Genomic DNA, 21,777 nt, shown 5'->3' with positions numbered 1-21,777 from the left:
AGAATGTTCAATAATGAGCACTGCTGCAGCTTGGTGTTGAGCTCCCTTTAAAAAGAATGTTTAAAGTATTTTTTCCATTATAGCATGAACACAACAACATTATATATGTAACTTCACAGCTGACAGATCAGGTCAACCTCCGTATACAGAATTGCAGTGCCTAGCAGGTGCATATGTATCCTAATAAGGCTATTTCCGGCCCCCTCTTGACTTACAAACTATAACCCAGGCCGAGCGGAGAAGATACTTCCTTCCAGAAACGTATTGCAACCATCCCTTACTTTAACACTACCCCAGAAATCATTCAAGGTCCCCCCTTACGTCCCTCCATGGACACCATATTTCATTACATTTTTGGGGCATCCTCACTCTCCATACCAGTTCCCCTGCCTGCATGCACCAGTCAATATTAGACTCCCACCATAACTCCATCGTCTGAACGGAAGTGTATCCCCAGGATCTAATTATATCCTTTCTAGCCACCATCATAGCCTCATTACAAAAATAGAGTGCATATTTGGCTGTGGGTCTGCCACCGTCTCCCTTCCCCCTGATAACCAGAGCCACTAGTTGAAGGGTACATTCTGTGGATTCTCTCAATAGTCATAACTATTCTTCTCCTCGCTCCCGTTCAATAGCCCTGTCCCCATGGACAACTCCAGGCCCTTTGTAATATTTCCAGTTAGACCAAGCAAAACCTGGCCCTTATGGCCACCTCTCTTAGATATTTACAAGCTTCTCCCCAGTCTGCATCCTCTAACCTCCCCAGGTCTTGTTTCCTTTTCTATCTCAACTTAGAGAAAGTTTTTACTATCATTAAGTAGGGTAGTATAGATCTTCAGAACTGCATATTTGTTGAAGGGTACTCCCAGAATTCTATATTCTAGTGGTGTTTCTTCTGCCAAATAAGGTAGCAGCTCTTTGTGGTGAAGAATATGGTTCACATGTTGATGGCGCAAGCCTAGGTTCTCCGCCAGCTCAAATTGTTCTAACACAGTGAATGATACCATCCCGTACGTCCCCAACCCTAGATATACCCATGAGATCACATTCCGGTGGTCCAGTGTATGTTCTGATCTCTCCTCACTCTATCTATCTATCTATCTCCCTCACTCTGTCGGTCTATCGCCCTCACTCTGTCGGTCTATCGCCCTCACTCTGTCGGTCTATCGCCCTCACTCTGTCGGTCTATCGCCCTCACTCTGTCGGTCTATCGCCCTCACTCTGTCGGTCTATCGCCCTCACTCTGTCGGTCTATCGCCCTCACTCTGTCGGTCTATCGCCCTCACTCTGTCGGTCTATCGCCCTCACTCTGTCGGTCTATCGCCCTCACTCTGTCGGTCTATCGCCCTCACTCTGTCGGTCTATCGCCCTCACTCTGTCGATCTATCGCCCTCACTCTGTCGATCTATCGCCCTCACTCTGTCGATCTATCGCCCTCACTCTGTCGATCTATAGCCCTCACTCTGTCCGTCTATCGCCCTCACTCTATCCGTCTATCGCCCTCACTCTATCCGTCTATCGCCCTCACTCTATCCGTCTATCGCCCTCACTCTATCCGTCTATCGCCCTCACTCTATCCGTCTATCGCCCTCACTCTATCCGTCTATCGCCCTCACTCTATCCGTCTATCGCCCTCCCTCTATCCGTCTATCGCCCTCCCTCTATCCGTCTATCGCCCTCCCTCTATCCATCTATCGCCCTCCCTCTATCCATCTATCGCCCTCCCTCTATCCATCTATCGCCCTCCCTCTATCCATCTATCGCCCTCCCTCTATCCATCTATCTATCGCCACAGCATCACTCAGCACCACCACAGCATCACTCAGGGGCACCACAACATCACTATGCTCTACCACAGCATCACTGAACGCCACAGCATCACTTGTCGCCATCACAACATTACTCAGCGCCACCACAGCATCAATCTGTGCAACCATTCAACAACAACTGGTTAAATATGTTCTCTCAATGTTTCAAGCTTTATTACAAATGTCACAAAAAGATGTTAATATTTCACTTCTGTTCTTGGATTTTCGTCACAATACAATACACTGAACATAATCTTCACAATAGTTATTTACAAAAGTTTAAGCTATTGCCATTATAAAGTACAATAACTTTTATTTAAGTATTAATTATAAAAAAAATAAAAGCCATTGTTATTTGTAATATCAATACATCTAAGTCACGTAAATACAACACATATTGCATTACAAATGCTACAGGTGTCACATTTGCGAAAGTTGAAACTATTGGCATTGTAAATGACAAAACTATTAATTTAGCTATTTTCAAACCCAACACATAAATAATAAATGTGTCATTTACAATACCAATAGCTCAAACTTTCCTAATGCGAGACCTATTGCATTCCAAATGCTTGTTACTCTTTGGCAGCCCTCGACACGGGGGCTTACCTTGCTTTCGGTTTCCTGCTTAGACACTGCTTACGAGCAGGCAGGACTTCTCAGCGGGGTTATCCCTAGAGAGATTTCATCAGCTGCAGGGCTCAGTTTCCAACTTCGGCAGGTCACTGCACAAGGTTGAACTGAGTTGTGGACTCCTCTCGCACAGTGACAGCAGGATGCAACTAGAGTGCGTTGCTGCCGCAGGGGCGCTCATGCCCTCCTCTACCCTGCTAAATTACTGATAATGCACGCCGGCAGAGCACATCACTTTGCTGATGCCAAAGCTGCTCTTAACTTTGCTAGAAGAATAACCACAGGGTTGCCCCGGGACTCTCCACGGCCAGGAGATTGCTCACCTAGACAACAATTACTAATTTGAGGACTAAAGACTCCCTGCACTACGCTAACTGTCCAGTGCCAAACACTGGAGGAGAAAGGATGCACTATAGATGATTTCTGTTGCTGAATGCCACCTGGGTCTCCGACCATATTGCTAACGGTTTATGCACTTAAACTTTTAGGCAGAAGGGTTTCCTCCTAGGGTGGTAGCCACACCATTTGAGCCACCCAGCCTGAGAAATGCTGGGGAGTTCGCACAACTCTACTTCGCCCTCCAGGTTGAATCCCACATTCGCCGTCATTGTTTTTGGGGGCGGTGGCTTTGGATGGAGGGCCCAGGATACTCAACCATAATTCGGGTTTGGTGTGCTTGGGGGTATGTTCTATTGTCTTATGTTTTTCTGGTTTAGTAAATCTCTCATTTTAGAGCAGGCCCGTCATGTCCATGTATCCGTACTGCTCCGGCCATACAGCCGGTACATCAGATCGCCGCTTGGCACCTCACTGTACACTACGCTCCGCCTGGGCAAGATTTTCACCACCCCTACTATGTGTACTATATCCTGCTAGACTGGCACTACCCCTAAGGGGTACACATTCATGGCTCAACCGTAAAGACAGCAGGTCTTAGGTTCCTGACTTGGAACATTCGGGGGGCTTAATGACCCGTGGAAAGCTCGCTTCGTTCACAATTACCTTACCAGACACCACATAGATATTTTGTTTCTACAGAATTGGCTGTCACCACCGGAGGCCATATTGGGAGAGGGAGGCTAGAATGAGAACTTGACTTGGAGTTTCTGTGGGAGCCGGAGGCTCAATGGTGTTTACTGTGGCGAGGAAGACGGACGAGGAGGTAATGGGGCTCAAGAGATCAGAGAGGCCATCTACAGGATGTGTTGGTCCTAGCTCACTGGCAGCAGTCCACTTCCTCTACTTAAAACATGTTTAGGACAAGATAATAAAGTAGCGTCATGGACCGAATTTGGAACTGTGATATGCAGAATTATATTTTACCAGTACAGATATTATATAAATTGATTCTGATTTTGAGTTGTGCTCTTAAGAATGCATTAAAATAACTTCGACAAAAAAGGCACTGCATTATGATTAAATGTGTTAGCCATCTTTGAATGGTAAAAACATTAAAACACTGTGGACAATAATATTCCACTATGGTCCCCTAGTTTAGAGGCAGCGCCACTATGATGAGCTTAGGCGCAAAACAGAAGAAATAAGCATCATGAAAGAAGCTCTTAAGCACTCTTACGAGCTGTAGTATGCTCTAGAAATTTAAAAAAAGGAGAACGAAGGAAACGAAAAGGAACTGATAACAGGAGAAAATCGAAAACCAAAGGACCAGCCCTAGACTGATTGGTTGCTTTTCAGGAGGATGTACACGTGATGAGACAAATGCGGTCACTTACAGGGCAAGCGAGCCAATGTCTTAAGTGGACTGACTCACTACCCCATACTGTATGCTGTCATGAATGTAAGCAGAATGTGTAAATAACACTCGCACAAACCGATTGCAGAAGACAGCTGATCCAAAGCCATTCATGAGATTGATATATATACATATATATCAATCTCAATATATTATATAAATGTATGTAGGTATTTTAAAAATAAAATAAATTACAGCCTCCCGGCAGACTGCTAATTCTGTCAGGCCTTCCAAATGAATTCTAGTAAATTTTTGGTGGCTATTTTGAAAGAGGCAAAGTTTCGTCATGCCAAAACTGCCTTACTTTTTTTACAAAGAGCAAACGATATGCTAACATTATGGTCGATCATGAACTTTTTTAAAGTGGCAGTAAGATTAAGAAGCACAAGAGGTTAATGTCAAGGAATTAATGTATATTTTACTATGTTTTATAACTGTGTACTTTTGTTTTTAGACAAAGTTCAGATATGCTATTTAATTCATTTTTATCTGTATATATGTATTTTTATGATGGTTTTTAATCATCGAAATAAAGATTTACTGAACTGAACTGAATTCTAGCAAGAATTATTACGGTGCAAGCCACCCTCTGGATTTTTAAAGGCAGTAATAAAACACCAAAATCCTTGTCTAAAATGGTAATCTGTGAAATGCCGTGTCACAACATCCTCAATCTCCTGAACATCAAGTGCGTCAGGGACAACGAACCCATGGAGGGAAACACACGGCTCAGACAGTCCGCCACAGTGTTCTCCCGACCAGGCAGATAAATCGCAGACAGGGACGCCAGGTGTAACTCCGCCCAAGAACAAATCAGACGACTGAGGCAACTGAGGGAAAGAACCCTGCAACCCCCATGATGGTTGATATACGACATCACCAGATTGTCCGTCCGGACCTGCACATGGTGACCCAACAGAAGATTCGAGAAGGCCAACAGGCCCAAATGAACCGCTTTCAGTTCCTTGTAGTTGGACGAACAGGACATCACAGATCGAGACCAAACCCCTTGTGTCGTCGAATCCCCCAGAGTAGCACCACAGCCCAGCAGGCTGGCATCTGTAGTGAGAATCCGAGAAGGAAGAATCAGAAACGGGCGACCCTGAGACAGATGAACCTCGTCCAACCACCAACCCAGGACAACCCGAACCTCGGATGACACAGGGATCAAAACCTTCATATCGAGGGAACAGGGGTCCCAATGCAACAACATGTAGGACACCACCGGATACATGTGAAGGCGAGCCCACGGTACCATCAACAAAGACGCTGACATGTGACCCTGCACCCTCAACCACAGGCTCACAGGATGAGAAGGCCCCAACAACAGGGATCCAACAGCAGAGATCAGAGACAGAATCGGAGCAGGGGGCAGGAACACCATCCCCAATTGAGTCTTGAAAAGTGCGCCAATGTAAGTCAATTCCTGTGCAGGAAGCATGGAGGACTTCGGGACATTCACCAGGAATCCGTGATTTTCCAGGACATGGACACCCTCCGGACATGCAACTCTGCCTTAGAAAGAGAGGAAGCAGAAATCAAAATATTGTCCAGATAAGGAAAAACACTAATGCCCTCCCCATGTAAATGGCCAACAAGAGGAGCCAGAACCTTAGTAAAAACTCTGGGCGAAGAGCAGAGCCCAAAAGGCAATACCTGGAACTGATAGTGTCGACCCAGTACGCAGAACCGCAGAAACCTCTGGGAGTCGGGGTGTACAGGCACATGGAGATGTGCATCCCGCAAGTCTATCAAGGCCAGAAAATCCCCCTGAGAAACAAGAGGAAGGATCACCTGGAGAGAAACCAACTTGAATTTTTGATGAGGAACGAACGTATTCACCCATTTCAAATCCATCACAGGTCTGAGATCCCTGTGCGTTTGGACACCAGGAACAGAATAGAATAAACGCCCAACCCCAATTGATCCCTAGGTATGGGAACCACCGCTCTCCTCTGCACCAGGGATTTGATGCCTTCCAAAAGCACCACCTTCTTCAGAGCGTCTCTGGGGCAAGGAGTGGACCTGAAACAGTCTGGGGGAGTCCGGGTAAATCCAAGATGAAAACCCTCGGAAACCACCTGAAGGACCAACTGATCCGAAACAGTCTCGCTCCAAGAGTCGCGGAAGAAACTCGGACGACCCCCAACCGGACCCACTCCAGGAGCAACCCAGTCATGATTTGAACCAGGAGAGGAGGAGGCAGAAGCGCCGGAGAACCGGGACTTGTCAAAGGAAGGAGCACCCCGGCCACGCCGCCTCCCACGAAAGGGCTGACTCGCACGGCCCCTCCGTGAAGGACCAAAAGCCCTCTACAATCCAAAAGCCCGGAATCGACCAGCCCAGTCAGGAGCAAGCAGCTTACGGTCTTCCGCCGTTTTCTTAACCATATCGTCCAACGGGGAACCAAACAGCTTAACACCAGTAAAGGGGATCTTCATCAACAGACCCTTCTGCGTAGCATCAGCCTTCCAGGAACGGAGCCACAACTGCCTCCTCGCAGCGACAGAAGACCCCGACGCAGAAGCAGACGCCCCCAAGGAATCAAATGATATGTCAGAAAGCAGACGAACCTGCTGTTCCATCATAGCCAGCGTAGAAGACAGATCTTCCACCTGGTCCAACAAGTCAGCCAACGACTGAAAATCCTTAAGTAAAGATTGGATGGCGTAAGAAGAATAGGCCGCCGCCCGGATGGAAAAATTAGCAGCAGCAAAAGTGCGTTTCACTGCACCATCAACCTTACGATCCACCTGGTCAGCAGGAGAGGAATCCTCAGAAACACCGGTCCCATGAGACGACATACTAGCCATCAAGGAATCAACCTTAACTGAGGAAGGAAACTTCACGGAAAAGTCTTGCAACGGATAACGTTTATTCAAAAAACGTGGAAAAGAGCCCTTGTCCACATCCTTCCACTCCGACTCCAAAACCTTCAAAATAGAAGAGTGAAGGGGCAAAGATTCAGGCTCAGGACGCTGATATTGCGCAAATAAATCATCCTCCAAAGGCACAACAGAATCAGGAAAAACCAAATTCTTGCGAATGTGACCAACCACCACCTTAAGGTCGGCACCCTGCACAAAACATCCCTTGACGTCAACATCCTCCTCCGTCTCAGAGTCAAGAGCAGGAGCATCATCAGCCTTTGCCTTTTTAGCAGGAGGAACAGCTACCTTGTCCCGCAAAGCAGCAGCCACCGCAGAATCAATCATCCTTTGTATCACATCCAACTAAGGAAGTGACATGCCAGAACCAGAAGCCACATCCAAGGAGCCAGGAGCAGCCCCAGCAGAAGAACCACCCTCCATGACCAACAAAACCAGACAGGCAGCAAACAGCAAACACGACCGGTAGAAAAAGGCCCCAAGTTGCCCGGCAACCAATAAACGCTCCCACTGCACGCCCCCAACACAAGTACAAAAGTGGAGGAAGTCTGGCATGCATCCCCAAGGAAGCCGTCAGACCCCTCCGACAAAGAAACATGCAGCGGAGGACCAACAAACAGGCAAGGTAAAGCGAAGAAGCTCAGCAACACCGCCTACCAACCCATAAAGAAAAACAAAATACAACACCGTGCAATGTCCGCTGTGCAGGACGCGCGTCTGGAGAAAAAAAGCGCGATTCAAAAAGACCGCTAAAGCAGGTCAAAGACTTGCGCTACCTCGCAACAGAGGCCGGTTCCAAGCGAACCAATCCCCCCGAAATTCTGAGTCCGCTAGAGCAGGATCAGAAGAAGTGGTAGATGGGGGGGGGGGGGGGGGGGGGGAACAAAAATAAATAAAACACAAAACTCAACCAACATTCCCCGACACCAAACCCCACAGGGACCAGAGTCCAGCCAACGCCAGACCCAGCCCCACTTACCTGCATCGCAGGCACACAGCACTCGGAGTAGTGCAGAAACTAAAAAACAGGGCGTTTAGCTGTTTCTGTATACCTTTATGGGATTGGCTGTCACCACCGGAGGCCATATTGGGAGAGGGAGACTAGAATGAGAACTTGACTTGGAGTTTCTGTGGGAGCCGGAGGCTCAATGGTGTTTACTGTGGCGAGGAAGACGGACGAGGAGGTAATGGGGCTCAAGAGATCAGAGAGGCCATCTACAGGATGTGTTGGTCCTAGCTCACTGGCAGCAGTCCACTTCCTCTACTTAAAACATGTTTAGGACAAGATAATAAAGTAGCGTCATGGACGGAATTTGGAACTGTGATATGCAGAATTATATTTTACCAGTACAGATATTATATAAATTGATTCTGATTTTCAGTTGTGCTCTTAAGAATGCATTAAAATAACTTCGACAAAAAAGGCACTGCATTATGATTAAATGTGTTAGCCATCTTTGAATGGTAAAAACATTAAAACACTGTGGACAATAATATTCCACTATGGTCCCCTAGTTTAGAGGCAGCGCCTCTATGATGAGCTTAGGCGCAAAACAGAAGAAATAAGCATCATGAAAGAAGCTCTTAAGCACTTTTACGAGCTGTAGTATGCTCTAGAAATTTAAAAAAAGGAGAACGAAGGAAACGAAAAGGAACTGATAACAGGAGAAAATCGAAAACCAAAGGACCAGCCCTAGACTGATTGGTTGCTTTTCAGGAGGATGTACACGTGATGAGACAAATGCTGTCACTTACAGGGCAAGCGAGCCAATGTCTTAAGTGGACTGACTCACTACCCCATACTGTATGCTGTCATGAATGTAAGCAGAATGTGTAAATAACACTCGCACAAACCGATTGCAGAAGACAGCTGATCCAAAGCCATTCATGAGATTGGTATATATACATATATATCGATCTCAATATATTATATAAATGTATGTAGGTATTTTAAAAATAAAATTAATGACAGCATCCCGGCAGACTGCTAATTCTGTCAGGCCTTCCAAATGAAGTCTAGTAAATTTTTGGTGGCTATTTTGAAAGAGGCAAAGTTTCGTCATGCCAAAACTGCCTTACTTTTTTTACAAAGAGCAAACGATATGCTAACATTATGTTCTATCATGAACTTTTTAAAAGTGGCAGTAAGATTAAGAAGCACAAGAGGTTAATGTCAAGGAATGAATGTATATTTTACTGTGTTTTATAACTGTGTACTTTTGTTTTTAGGCAAAGTTCAGATATGCTATTTAATTCATTTTTATCTGTATATATGTATTTTTATGATGGTAAAGATTTAATGAACTAAACTGAATTCTAGCAAGAATTATTACGGTGCAAGCCACCCTCTGAATTTTTAAAGGCAGTAATAAAACACCAAATCCTATTCTAAAATGGTAATCTGTGAAATGCTGTGTCACAACATACCTGCCTACAGGCTTTAGCACAGTGTAATGACAATCATGAGCACAAATATAAACTTACAAAGATCAAAAAAATTAAAGTTGGCAAAACTATATGCAACCCCTCTAAAAAGGAAATAATAAGTATTATGACAGTGAGAAAATCGGGGGCAACACAGCCTGCAACAGTGCGACAACAATCCTATTAAAATTTTATTTAACAAATGCCTTTCACACTATGCAAGCCAGACCAAGTGGCTTTATCACAGATTTTCATTAAAAAACAGATCATTCCTACGGCATCAGACATAACGTCATCGTTGAACCAATCAGGCAAATAGCCTTTATCATTGGCTAGCCATCATGACCAAGTCAGACCTATTGTAGTGAGGGTACATTTTCCCACAAGGCAACCATCAGGCATGCAGTCCTAAAATTATAAATGACAGTTGGCAAGCCAAAATACTATTTCTAATATGGATCATCACAGTACAAATCGTATTTCCCCATGGTTTGCCTGGGGTGCTAACCAACACCAAAACTCTTGTCTATTATGATAATCTGTGTGATTTCAAGTAGCAGAACACCTCTCTGCAAACTATAACAGAGTGGTAAAAACCCACCCTTACATGCATATTGACTTTAACTACTTCTGACTCACAATACAACCATACTTATTAAATAACATAGGAGCTTATGATAGGTTGTTATTGACCCGTTTACGCCTTGGTATTTTTCACATCAGGGTCACTTTTCCAAAGCTTAACGACTGGTCTCGCTCTTCATGTTTATGTCTGCATGATAACATCTCCGCTCAGTCGACAATTCACGTTATGTTTTTTTGTAAATTTTACTCTATGCCCAGGAAAAAATTGATTTTACCTATTTGAAAGAGGTATGGCCTGAGACAATGACGACCTGCCTTCCTAAAGCTGTAATATTTGAATGACGGACCTGTGACTGCTCATATTGCCAAATATCTGAAAGGGGTGGTTAGACACCGGATGACAATGGATGGTCCCCCTCTTTCTTAAACTGTCCGAGTCCTTTTCTAATCTATTTTATTCAAATTATCTTGATGTAATGCATGTCTTTTTAACATGTATTGTGCTTTTATGGTTTAATATTTTTCTAAATCGAATAAAGCGTATTCTGATCTGACTTTAACATATACTTTTCACAACAAATACATCAAGTCTCCTATCTTTAGTTATTTGTAAGACGAGGATGTGGCCTAAATGGCTGGAGCAGTCAACCTCCGAGCTGGGGAACCGGGTTTGAGCCTCGGCAGGGACGATCAACATCCTTTGATTCTGGGCAAATCCCTTAATCTCACCCTGCGTACAAAATGTATGTGTCTGTCTGTAACGCAAATGGTTATCATGTATAGCGCTCTGATACCTTCGGGTCTAGTTCGCGCTATATAAAACTAAACAAAAAGCCTATAGCACTGATTTGTTGGCTTGCCGTCATAACCAGAATAGTTCTTCAGGTTGAGCATAAACTTTCCGATTAAACAAAAAGTGCAATACAAGCATTTTTTTATGGAAACAAACAAATGATGCCCAGTCGAATGCTGGATTCGAGAAGCATGTGGCCGGAAGCTAAGCATCTCTCTAGGTAAGAAGTTCTAAAAACTATTTTTCTGTTGATCACATAAAGTACATTAACAAGTGCGCTGTCAGCCCAGACTGAAGAACTGGTGTCTACCCACCTGTGATGTTTCTCCCCATCCTTTATCAATGGCATTAATATCAACTGTCCTATACGAATGGTGGCTTCTCGTCTATAAACTTTCCTTTCACCCACTGTACATACCTCACCTGTGCAGGGTAACTTCCGGTCGCGGTTGCATGACCTGCACACCATGACTCTCCTACAAATGGTACGTTACTACTTAATCTCTTGTGAATTATCTTTTCCTCTCCACACTCCGGAATGGATGACCGTCCTACTTACGTCTGGGCATCATCTCACAATTCTGTGGTGTGAACAGCTAGTTAGTTCCCTTCAGCCTCTCTTGTGTATGATCTTCTACCCCTCTTCTGTGAATGGTTTCTCCCCTCCCTTTCTCATGTGAAGGTTTGTTCGCCCCCTTTAAAAGTATTCGCCCTTACCCTGAACACTTTCTGTCGCTACCCCTTTATCCTGTCAAACAGCACTTCCAGGTACCCCCCTTGGCTTACCGAGCCCGCAGCTCCTCGTTCCCAGGGGCACCCTGTCTCCCTTTTCTTGGTCTCTCCTGGGCCACGGCTCCTTCCCGGATTCCTCATCCACCGGCGGCAGCTCGCTCAATATTCATAAGAGGGTGGGACCAGAAGACCATGCAACAGTGCAAGGGCGGAGTCAGTGCTAGAGATTACGGTGCGGAGTGAGCTCAATGTACGACACATCAAACGTCATCGTGGATGATGGGAAACTACAAGAGGCGGTACTAGCGCGTGATAGCATAAATCAGGGAGCGAACCAACAGAGTGGGAGCACGGTCATATTTAAAGCAAAGTTATGACGAGTAGTGTGAGCGACGACACAGAAGAAGGGTGTATTTCCTCCTTACAACTGTTGGACCCCGGACTAGTAATGTACCTATTGGGTGTTGCTTAGTCTGAAACTTCTGCAAACAAAGGGTGCGCACGTTCAGACTGTCCGTTTTTTTCTGTTTTGCAACTATAACTATGATCTAACCAAGGTCGTTTCTGGGCGTAAACCATCTACTGACTGAATGCAAAAGCCGCCAAGTGACCTGTTACACATTTAGATGGGGCTTGGTGTTCAGCAACGTCCCTATGCATCGCTGTGATTTTTTTTTTGCGCAAACTTGATTCTAAAATACGCAGTTATCTCGGTCAAGAAGGCGACCACTGCCAAACGTGAATGAGATTCCATTGTGTGTCCTAAAGCGCACACGAAGCTCATTTCCAAAGATGGCACATTGAACAGCAGCAACATTTTTACTTTCGACCTGACCCAAAATGGCCGCCATGCTTGACGTGATCTTTCAAAAATTAATGCTTGGCGGTCGCGCGCTTCAGTGTACTCAAGCAGTAGTGTCTCCCGCCTAGCTGTCCAATAAACCAGTGAAGGGGTTGGCAGACTCCACCCATTTTGGTGCCTCATGAATATTTATGAGTTGCCAGGGCCGTTCGCCCGCCCTTGACGCACCTGCGAGCGGATTCAGCACCTGACTAACCGCGCCCAATGTCCCTCCGCGCAGGTGACTGGAAAATTAGTTTCGGTCGGAGAAAGACGAATTGAGAGGGATGGGTTTTAACTTGCAGCATCAAAGGCGGAAAAAAATCAATTTTACCTTCAGTCATACGAAGCAAAAAGATGTGGCACTGTGGTGCGCTCATTGTCAACGATCTCTGTCGTTTGTTTCGGATGTTCACGTTTTCACACATGCCAACATTTCAAAACTGAAAAGTGGGAAAGTCGGGGAAACGTATTTTCCTCAGTGATTAATATTGAAGCAGATGCAATTTCAGACCGGAGACTACGAAAATATATGCCATGTTGGCTTAAAAACAACAGGAGCCTCATACCTGTGAAGGTTTCAGATATCATATGTGTGACCTTTGCATAATTTCAGTGTAATGATGAGTGACAGTCTCCCAGTCAAAAATCAAGCAAATGAAGAGGAGGGAAACATAAATATAAGAAATTACACCCTCATTGAGGCGTTGAGGTCTAGGAAGGAATGGCATAAAGACCAGACATGTTTCAGGCACCAGGGTACATTCATACAGTTACCATATCAGTGATTCTAAAATATTTTCTGAATTATCTAAAAGCTATTTATGATTAAAACTGCTCAAGGGCGCCCTTTTGTATAACATACAACTGCTTTAAATGGAAAAAATAAGTGAAGGTACTCACCAAATTAAGATATGGACTAGGGGGTGGGGTTTGGGGGCGGGGCTATAGGGGCGGGGCTACGGGCAGTGCTATGGGACCCGGCCAGGGGCGCACATTTAATTTAACTGATATTTAATTGGTGTGCAGATGTGTATAATGATACTAAAGCATTTCTGGTATCTCTTGAATATTCCATTCCCCTTATAAGTACAAAAAGGTACATTTAATTTCGGCTGTCCTGTGATAATGTAGGCCTCCAACAACTGATAAAGGACCCTACTCACTCCGCAGGCAACCGACTCGATCTTATCTTCTCGAGCCCAGGTCTAACCCAAGTAGGCGACATTCTACCCATGAGCTGGACAGACCACTCACTCATCAAACTCTACATTAAGAATGCCACAACAAGCAAAATCAAATCCCACCCACCCCCACAATTCTCGTATCGAAACTGGAAAGCGCTTGAAAAACTCAGTACCTCCACCGGAACCTTTGAGGTGGAAGACAGTTTCGCTATTACCAGCTCAGTGGAAGACAACTACAGGTCCTTTAGCTTAAGAATCACTTCTCTTGCGGACGCTGCTGCCCCTCTTAAGCTCTGTAAACCGAAAGGTAGAGCCCCGGCTCCCTGGTACAACGACTCTTTGAAATCCCTTAAATCAGCCTGCAAACAAGCTGAGAGAAAGTGGAGACACGGATATTGTAATAACAATAAAATCCTTTGGAAGAAGGCACTCCGTGACTACAAGTCCGCTATTGCAGAAAGTAAAGCGAACTACTATTGCTCCACCATTACTAATGCAGCCAATAGTCCAAAAAGCATATTCCAGATTTTGGACAATATCTTACACCCCGACTGCGTCAAAAACTCCATCCCCCCCTCTCAGTCCCTTTGTGACAATCTTGCTCAGTTTTTCACTGATAAAATTGAGACTATCATTAATAACCTGGCAACCCCCCCGCCTTCCACTCTCTCCACCCTCCCTGAAATTATCTCCACTAACCCTGACTCTCTGAGGCCAACCTGTTTTTCTACGAACAAATTGCTGGCTTTCCCTCTTATTTCTCAAGTAGAATTTGAAACAGTTGCACTGGGCATTACTTCCGGATCCCCCCTTGACCCTCTGCCACCGAAAATATGGAAAGCCTGTGGGCCCCAACTATTTCACACCCTTCGGTTGATATGCAACCAATCCCTGAGCTGTGGCGTCGTTCCCCGCTCTTGGAAGCAAGCGCTTATTACTCCGCTGCTAAAGAAACCCACGCTCAATCCAGACTGTTTGTCCAACTTCCGTCCCATATCACTCTTGCCCTTCCCAGTGAAGGTGCTCGAACGCTGGGTCAGTAAATGCCTCTCAACCCACCTTGAGCAGCACCATTTTTTGGACGAATTTCAATTTGGGTTTCGCCCAGCCCATGGCACTGAAACCGCGGTGCTCACGGCCATGGAGGAGCTTCGAATGCGCTCAGACAGGGGCCAAGCTGTGGCCCTCATTTTACTTGACTTGTCTGCCGCATTCGATACTGTCAATCACAGAATCCTGCTCCAGCGGTTGAGAGCGGCAGGGATTGACGGCACGGCCCTTATCTGGTTTCACTCCTACCTCAGCGACAGAAAACAAGCTGTCTCCCTTCCCCCTTTTCAATCGGTTTTTTCCCCGGTCTCACATGGTGTCCCCCAGGGTTCTTCTATCAGTCCGATTCTTTTTAACGTTTACTTAAAACCTCTGGTCACGTTAATCAAGTCACACAACATGACCACAGTAAACTATGCGGACGATACACAGCTCCTTCTCTCGTGGGAAGGCGAAGACTCCATCTCCTTACAAGCCTTCCATGACTGCCTACGAGACACGGCACGCTGGCTGCACCAGAACTCTCTTCAGTTCAACGCCTCTAAGACTGAGGTGATGTACTGCCCTGCGAGTCGCATACCCCGCCCTCTGCCCGCTGAGTTCTGGCCCCCGGAGAACTCCAACAACCCCCTACCAGTTACTACCGTCCGTAACCTGGGCGTCATGCTCAACCATCAACTGAGCATGGAGACTCAGGTCTCAAGAACAGTTGCAACCTGCACCGGCCTTATGCGCTCACTGCGCAAAGTCTTGCCTCTGCTTCCATCCTCCGCCAGAGCACTAGTAGTCAGGTGTACTATTCTTAGTCGCCTTGACTACTGCAACGCCCTGCTGCTTGAATCTCCGGCGACACTACTGGACAGGCTCCAACGAGTCCAGTCAGCAGCAGCTAAACTGGCTTTGGGATGGACCAGGAGATCCTCGGCCACTGCCGCACTGGCCGAGTTACATTGGCTGCCTTTGAGGCAACGCATTGCCTTCAAGGCCCTTTGTTTGGTCTTCAAGGCACTGCATGGAACAGGACCCAGACCTCTCCAACGTCTATTCTCCTGGTATACCCCCACCAGAACACTTAGGTCCACTACTGCTTGCCTCGCGAGAGTGCCCAGATGTAAGAAGGCCAGGATGGGAGGAAGATCGTTCAGAGTAGCTGCAGCCAAGCTATGGAACAGTCTACCTGCCGAAATTCGCCATATCCCTCATCTCCTCCCATTCAGGAAACGTATCAAAACTTGGCTCTTCCCCCTGTCCCTATAATAAAAAAAATAACTGGCCTTTTCCAGCTCCCCCCCCCCCGTCTATAAACCACAGAAGTAGCTATCAGCGCCAGGATACCTGCCAGGTGACAGTCGCGCTTTATAAATATTTTAAATAATAATAATAAATAAATTAATATTAAAGTGGGCTTCTCATGGTGCAACACCTAAATCAAATGTGACGTGCACAATATATTTTCCTTAAAACATCTTGGGAAATATTTATCTATGGTTAACCCTCTTGTCTCATTGCCATCTAGCAGACATCACCCAGCCCCCCCCTAGATGGCATAGCTTTGCCTCAACGCTCCTCACATGTTCTAAAGTGTGATTCTCTCTTTCTGGAGGTGGGCAAGCTGCTGAAAAATTGTGCTAGGATGCCCGGCTCTCGCCCAGTTCCAGGTCCTCTTGCACCCTCAAGCCGAACATAAACTTAACGTTGATGTTGCATCTGCCTGTCAACCAAACTTTAATCTCATGTGCAAACAATAAAGACAAAATAGTGAACTTTATTGTAATGCAGCAGTGAAAGAAAGATACATCCTCCTAGAGGCTGAATTGCACAAGGTGAAAGCAGACATTCTGGGAACAATCCCGGCTTCCTCACTGACCAAACTGTGTGATCCCAGACAAATACAGGATCTCACTAGGCCTCCATTTTCTTCATTAACACATATGATAGATAGTCCATTCAAATGCACAAGTTCCAGATGTGTGCTGTACAATAAAATATTGTGTTAGATTTAATATACTATATTGCTGCTTCATTCATGAAAAGAAAATTGGTCATACATAATGTACACCTCAAAATCACCTTGTTTCCTAGTTCACTAATGGCAGTGTTGAAACCGTGAGAGCAAAAACTCCTCTCAATGCTGTGATTTAAGCTTATACACCAATGTGAAATGCTTCCATGGGATAAAAATACACACTTTTATTTCAGTGGGACTGTTGTCAAGGCTCCACTTATGCACAGGCTTTTAAGGCCAAGCCAGAATTTCTGGTTTGGCTCTGTCTGGGCTCTCCTTGCTTCTAAAAAACAAAATACAGTTGTGCTGAAACTGCGGAGAAAGCAGATCAGCAGTAGAGAGAAAGTGGCCTACCACTTGCAACATGGAGACACTTTCACGTGTGCTTTATGGGCAGAATGCGTTAATTCAAGGCTTGCAGCTATATATCTGGTGCTGCACCCCGCAGACAACAGCACTCATGCAAGACACACCCACATTGACATAGAAGCACTGGTGCGCGCAGACAGGATATTCAATATGTGTTTTAGAAAATATTCACTCACGTTCGCGGACATCCACGTTATTTACCTTGATTCCCACTCTGCTTCTGTGTCACTATCTCCACCTTTATGTGAAAAAACAGGGACCCCCTGATAAGGATACAGTTCCTGGGTCAGGGCAAACACTTTATGAAAAATATAACACCCAGGCAACACACAAGGACTGGCAAAATTAGAAAGTAAAACTATAATGAATAATAATGATAAAGCACTGACAACAATATAGAGAATGCATTTTAATAAATTTGATAAAATAGTGTTATGAAACAGTTCATTGACATGATAGTTGATTTAAAAGACAATAAAAATATTATTTTGAATAGATATATCATTGATACATATGTTATACATAGGATAATCCAGTTGACACAAAAGATGGTTTTTCGTCTACGCATTTCGACACGCTATTTATGTCTTCCTCAGGACATTACCATCATTGTTCAATAGGTGTATCTTCAGATATTGGCGTCATAGACTGGAGTGGTGAAACAGGATAAATGCTACCAGTACAACCTTGGTGGCTGAAATGTAGCTGTTAAGTAATTCAGTCACTCCTAGGCCAAGGGTGAAATGGCAAAGAGAACCACGTGAGGTCGGTTACATCAATGACATCATGGTTTGCTGATTCTCTATGATGTTCGTTTGACTGTTCAAAGGATAGTCGTACTTCAGATTTCAGCTATAGAAATACAGAACCGGATGATTGCTAACGGGGTATTCTAATCACGAGAGGTTTCTAGAGCCGTTATGGAAGGCTCATTGTTATTTGCAGAGCGAACGAAAATCAATAAAGTATGTAGAGCTCTGGCGCCTATAATTTGTTCAAAGGCATGCGATAGTGGAGAAAGGGTTCCGAGCACCTGATGCTTTGTGCAGAGCGGACCGGCTGTTGAGTAATCTCTAGATGTAAATGTGTCTCGTAACGGCTCGGGCGCGGTAGTAGCGTTTAAAAACTCAATTATCTGTGTAAAGATACTTGCTGATCACTGAAATGGCGTCTCGTGTTTCGTCGGGATGAATCAAACTATCTCCACCTTTGTCCTCAGTCTGGCTCCAAACAAGTGCTTCCCTACTCTGCTATGCCAGCAGAAAGCCTTTTTTGACGCCCTGTCATGAGACATGGCTGTTAGAAAGCCTTGCTCCCACACCTGCTGTGCTATTGATTCCAAGGAGCCTGGGTGGACCCTGGGTCAATAATGGCAGCGTAACTCCGGCCCCTCCCAAACTCCCTGCCAGCCCTGAATAAATGCAAACGGGTGGCTGCTCAGTTAGCGCCTTGAGAGGGTAGGTTAGCACTCGATTATCAGAGTGCTTAAACAAAATGTCAGACTCGGCTTCTCTGTCGCGCTTCTTTTTTTAAATGACAAATGTCAGAGTTTGAATTGCTGCCCCATGAGTACCGGCACTCTCTTTGGGCAAGGAGAAGTTCCGGTACTCAAACGTAGAAAATGTAGAAGTGCCGGTACTAAGTACCGGTGAGTACCGGCCCATTTAAATCACTGATATACAATAAGAACCTTAAGATGCCCACTGCAACTTGGCTTAAGGACTAGCCTCCCATTGGCTTAAAAAGTAAAGACCCAACAATCGGAATAATAGCTGCTTTACTAAATATACTTATAATACTGCTCTTTTACTATGGTTCTGAGGCTCGACAACCTGATGTCTGAATAAATCAAAGTATGCAAATCAATTAACAATTCGATGATGCTGAATAGAGGTCTACAGAGTTTCTACTTCGACACACAAATGTACTAGAAACTCCAGGTAATGTTGAGTATCCGAAAATGAAAAAGGGAGCTGTTGTTGGAGGAAAAATCTGTTGAACAAACACCACGAAAACAAGTTGCCAGAATGATATGGGTTTAATACAATTCTGGAGTGAAGATCAATCACTATAGGACTGATGACTTAACCTCCGTGGAGATGAAACTTGTTGACTGGAATTTTAGCTCAGAAGCATCCGTATTTATTCACCCAAACCACAAAGGAAAAGTTTACAAGTTAATTACTGACGTAAGCAATGTTCACACAGGACACACAAGATCGCATGAATAGAGGTAGCAATTTCTTGGAAACTAAAGCACATATAGGTGTGGGCCACATGGCCCTCGCTTCGCATGAGTAGCGTAAGCACCCTCTGTGGGTTTTCTATTCTAGAAACTTAAACAGTGTTAACGCCATTACAGATATATTTGTGTTTCTGACCAGCGAGTGACTATATCTTTCTCTATGCAGATTTTCTACGCTTATCTGACCTTTTGTATGTGGTTTCTTCCATCAAGCCTAGATGTTAAGTGTGAAATATAGTTTCCAGCAAAAGCGGGCATTTGTGTCACCATGTTAAGAGGCAGGATGTACACCTGGGTCAGCCCATCTCATGTACGCACATAATCAATGGGTGCATGTACCAGCAGCATAATTGCAAAGGAAACAGGCCCTAACATAATTGTTCCCTACAGTCCGTCTTTCTAGTAGATAGAGATAGTGGTATCTTATTTCTGTAGCCTCTGCGCTTAAGCACTTATGGTTTCCTGAGTCTAAAGGGAGATATTATCTAATTTTCATGCAGTAGCTCACCTTACTGACCGCAAGAAGTTTCCTGATCTGTTTCCTGTCCTTCTAATGAACAATGTAACATATTTATCTCTTCTAGACATATTGTTCTCCCAAGTCGCTACTTCTGTGCTGAGTCATGTGTTCTATAAGGGGCCTAAAACTGTATGTAACCTGAACACTTTTCATGTAAGTCTCAGGCCTTAGTTGTGTGTGGGTTTGTGTATAATGTATCCCATTTTCCCCTATATCAATCAATCAATCAATTAATCAATCAGAACACTTGTATAGCGCGCTACTCACCCGGAGGGTCTTAAGGCGCTTGGGGGAGGGGGTCCGCTACTGCTCGAACAGCCAGGTCTTGAGTTGCCTCCTGAAGGAGAGGTGGTCCTGGGTCAGCCGAAGGTGGATGGGGAGGGAGTTCCATGTCTTGGCCGCCAGGTAGGAGAAGGATCTGCCTCCGGCGGTGGCTCTTCGGATGCGTGGTACGGTGGCGAGGGCGAGGCTAGCGGATCGTAGCTGGCGGGTGGGCGTGTGGAAGGTCAGGCGGTCGTTGAGGTACTTGGGGCCCAGGTTGTGGAGCGACTTGTGTGCGTGGGTGAGGAGTCTGAACATGATCCTCTTGTTGACGGGGAGCCAGTGCAGGTTCCTCAGGTGGCTGGAGATGTGGCTGCGTCGAGGGATGTCCAGGATGAGTCGGGCGGAGGCGTTCTGGATTCGTTGAAGTCTTTTCTGTAGCTTGGCAGTGGTTCCGGCGTAGAGGGTGTTTCCGTAGTCCAGCCGGCTGGACATGAGGGCCTGGGTGACCGTCTTCCTGGTTTCGATCGGGATCCATCTGAAGATCTTGCGGAGCATGCGGAGGGTGTGAAAGCAAGAGGAGGAGACGGTGTTGACTTGTCTGGTCATCGAGAGGGAGGAGTCCAGGATGAAGCCCAGGTTGCGTGCGTGGTCTGTTGGCTTGGGGGCGGTGCCCAGGGCTTGGGGCCACCAGGAGTCGTCCCAGGCGGAGGGTGATGGTCCAAGGATGAGGACTTCCGTCTTGTCTGAGTTCAGTTTTAAGCGGCTGTTCTTCATCCACTCGGCGACGTCTCTTATCCCATCGCGGAGGCTGGTTCTGGCGGTGGCGGGGTCGTTGGTGAGGGAGAGGATCAGCTGGGTGTCGTCGGCGTAGGAGATGATGTTGAGGTTGTGTTGGCGTGCGATGGCTGCGAGAGGTCTCATGTAGACGTTGAAGAGGGTGGGGCTGAGTGTTGATCCTTGCGGGACGCCGCAGATGACTTCGGTGGCCTCGGAACGAAACGGGGGGAGACGGACTCTCTGTGTTCTTCCAGCGAGGAACGAGATGATCCACTTCAATGCCTTCTCTTGGATGCCGGTGTTGCTGAGGCGTTGGACTAGGGTGCGGCGGCAGACAGTGTCGAACGAGGCGGAGAGGTCCAGGAGGATGAGTGCCGCTGTTTCCCCGTTGTCGAGAAGGGCTCGGATGTCGTCGGTGGCTGCGATGAGGGCGGTCTCGGTGCTGTGGTTGGCTCTGAAGCCGGACTGCGAGGGGTCGAGGGATCCATTCGTCTCGAGGAAGGCGGCAAGCTGTCTGTTGGCGATCTTCTCGATGACTTTGGCAGGAAAAGGGAGGAGCGAGATGAGGCGGAAGTTTTTGAGGTCGGTGGGGTCCGCTGTTGGTTTCTTCAGTAGGGCGCTGAGCTCGGCATGCTTCCAGTTCTCCGGGAAGGTGGCGGTGTCGAAGGAGGTGTTGATGACGTCTCGGAGTTGGGGTGCGATGGTGGAGTCGGCCTTGTTGAAGACGTGGTGGGGGCAGGGGTCAGTCGGAGAACCGGAGTGGATGGTGTTCATCGTGCGGGGTGTGTCTTCAGTGGTCACTGCGGTCCAGGTGCGGAGGGTCGTGGTTGGGTGCGTTGGTTCGGCGGTAGGGTGCGAGGATGGTGTGCCGAAGCTGTTGTGGATATCGGCAATCTTGCG

The 21,777-nt window shown here is 46.2% G+C and overlaps 1 protein-coding gene across 3 annotated transcripts in view; it reads right to left on the bottom strand.

Annotated features, from left to right (window-relative positions):
- Positions 1–11,811, bottom strand: part of LLGL2 (LLGL scribble cell polarity complex component 2) — an 876,878-nt gene extending 865,067 nt beyond the window's left edge. The window contains exon 1 of one of the 3 annotated variants that reach the window (XM_078654529.1): positions 11,674–11,811. The gene's annotated coding sequence lies outside the window, so the exon portion shown is untranslated. The remainder of the gene's footprint in view (positions 1–11,673) is intronic. The other 2 variants (XM_078654530.1, XM_078654531.1) reach the window with 2 other exon arrangements.
- Between the last annotated feature and the right edge of the window lie 9,966 nt (positions 11,812–21,777).

Source organism: Lissotriton helveticus, chromosome 7, assembly GCF_964261635.1.
Source record: "Lissotriton helveticus chromosome 7, aLisHel1.1, whole genome shotgun sequence".
NCBI classification, from domain to species: Eukaryota; Metazoa; Chordata; class Amphibia; order Caudata; family Salamandridae; genus Lissotriton; species Lissotriton helveticus.
The sequence above is the reverse complement of the archived record's forward strand: the minus strand, read 5'-3'. Positions and strand labels throughout refer to the sequence as shown.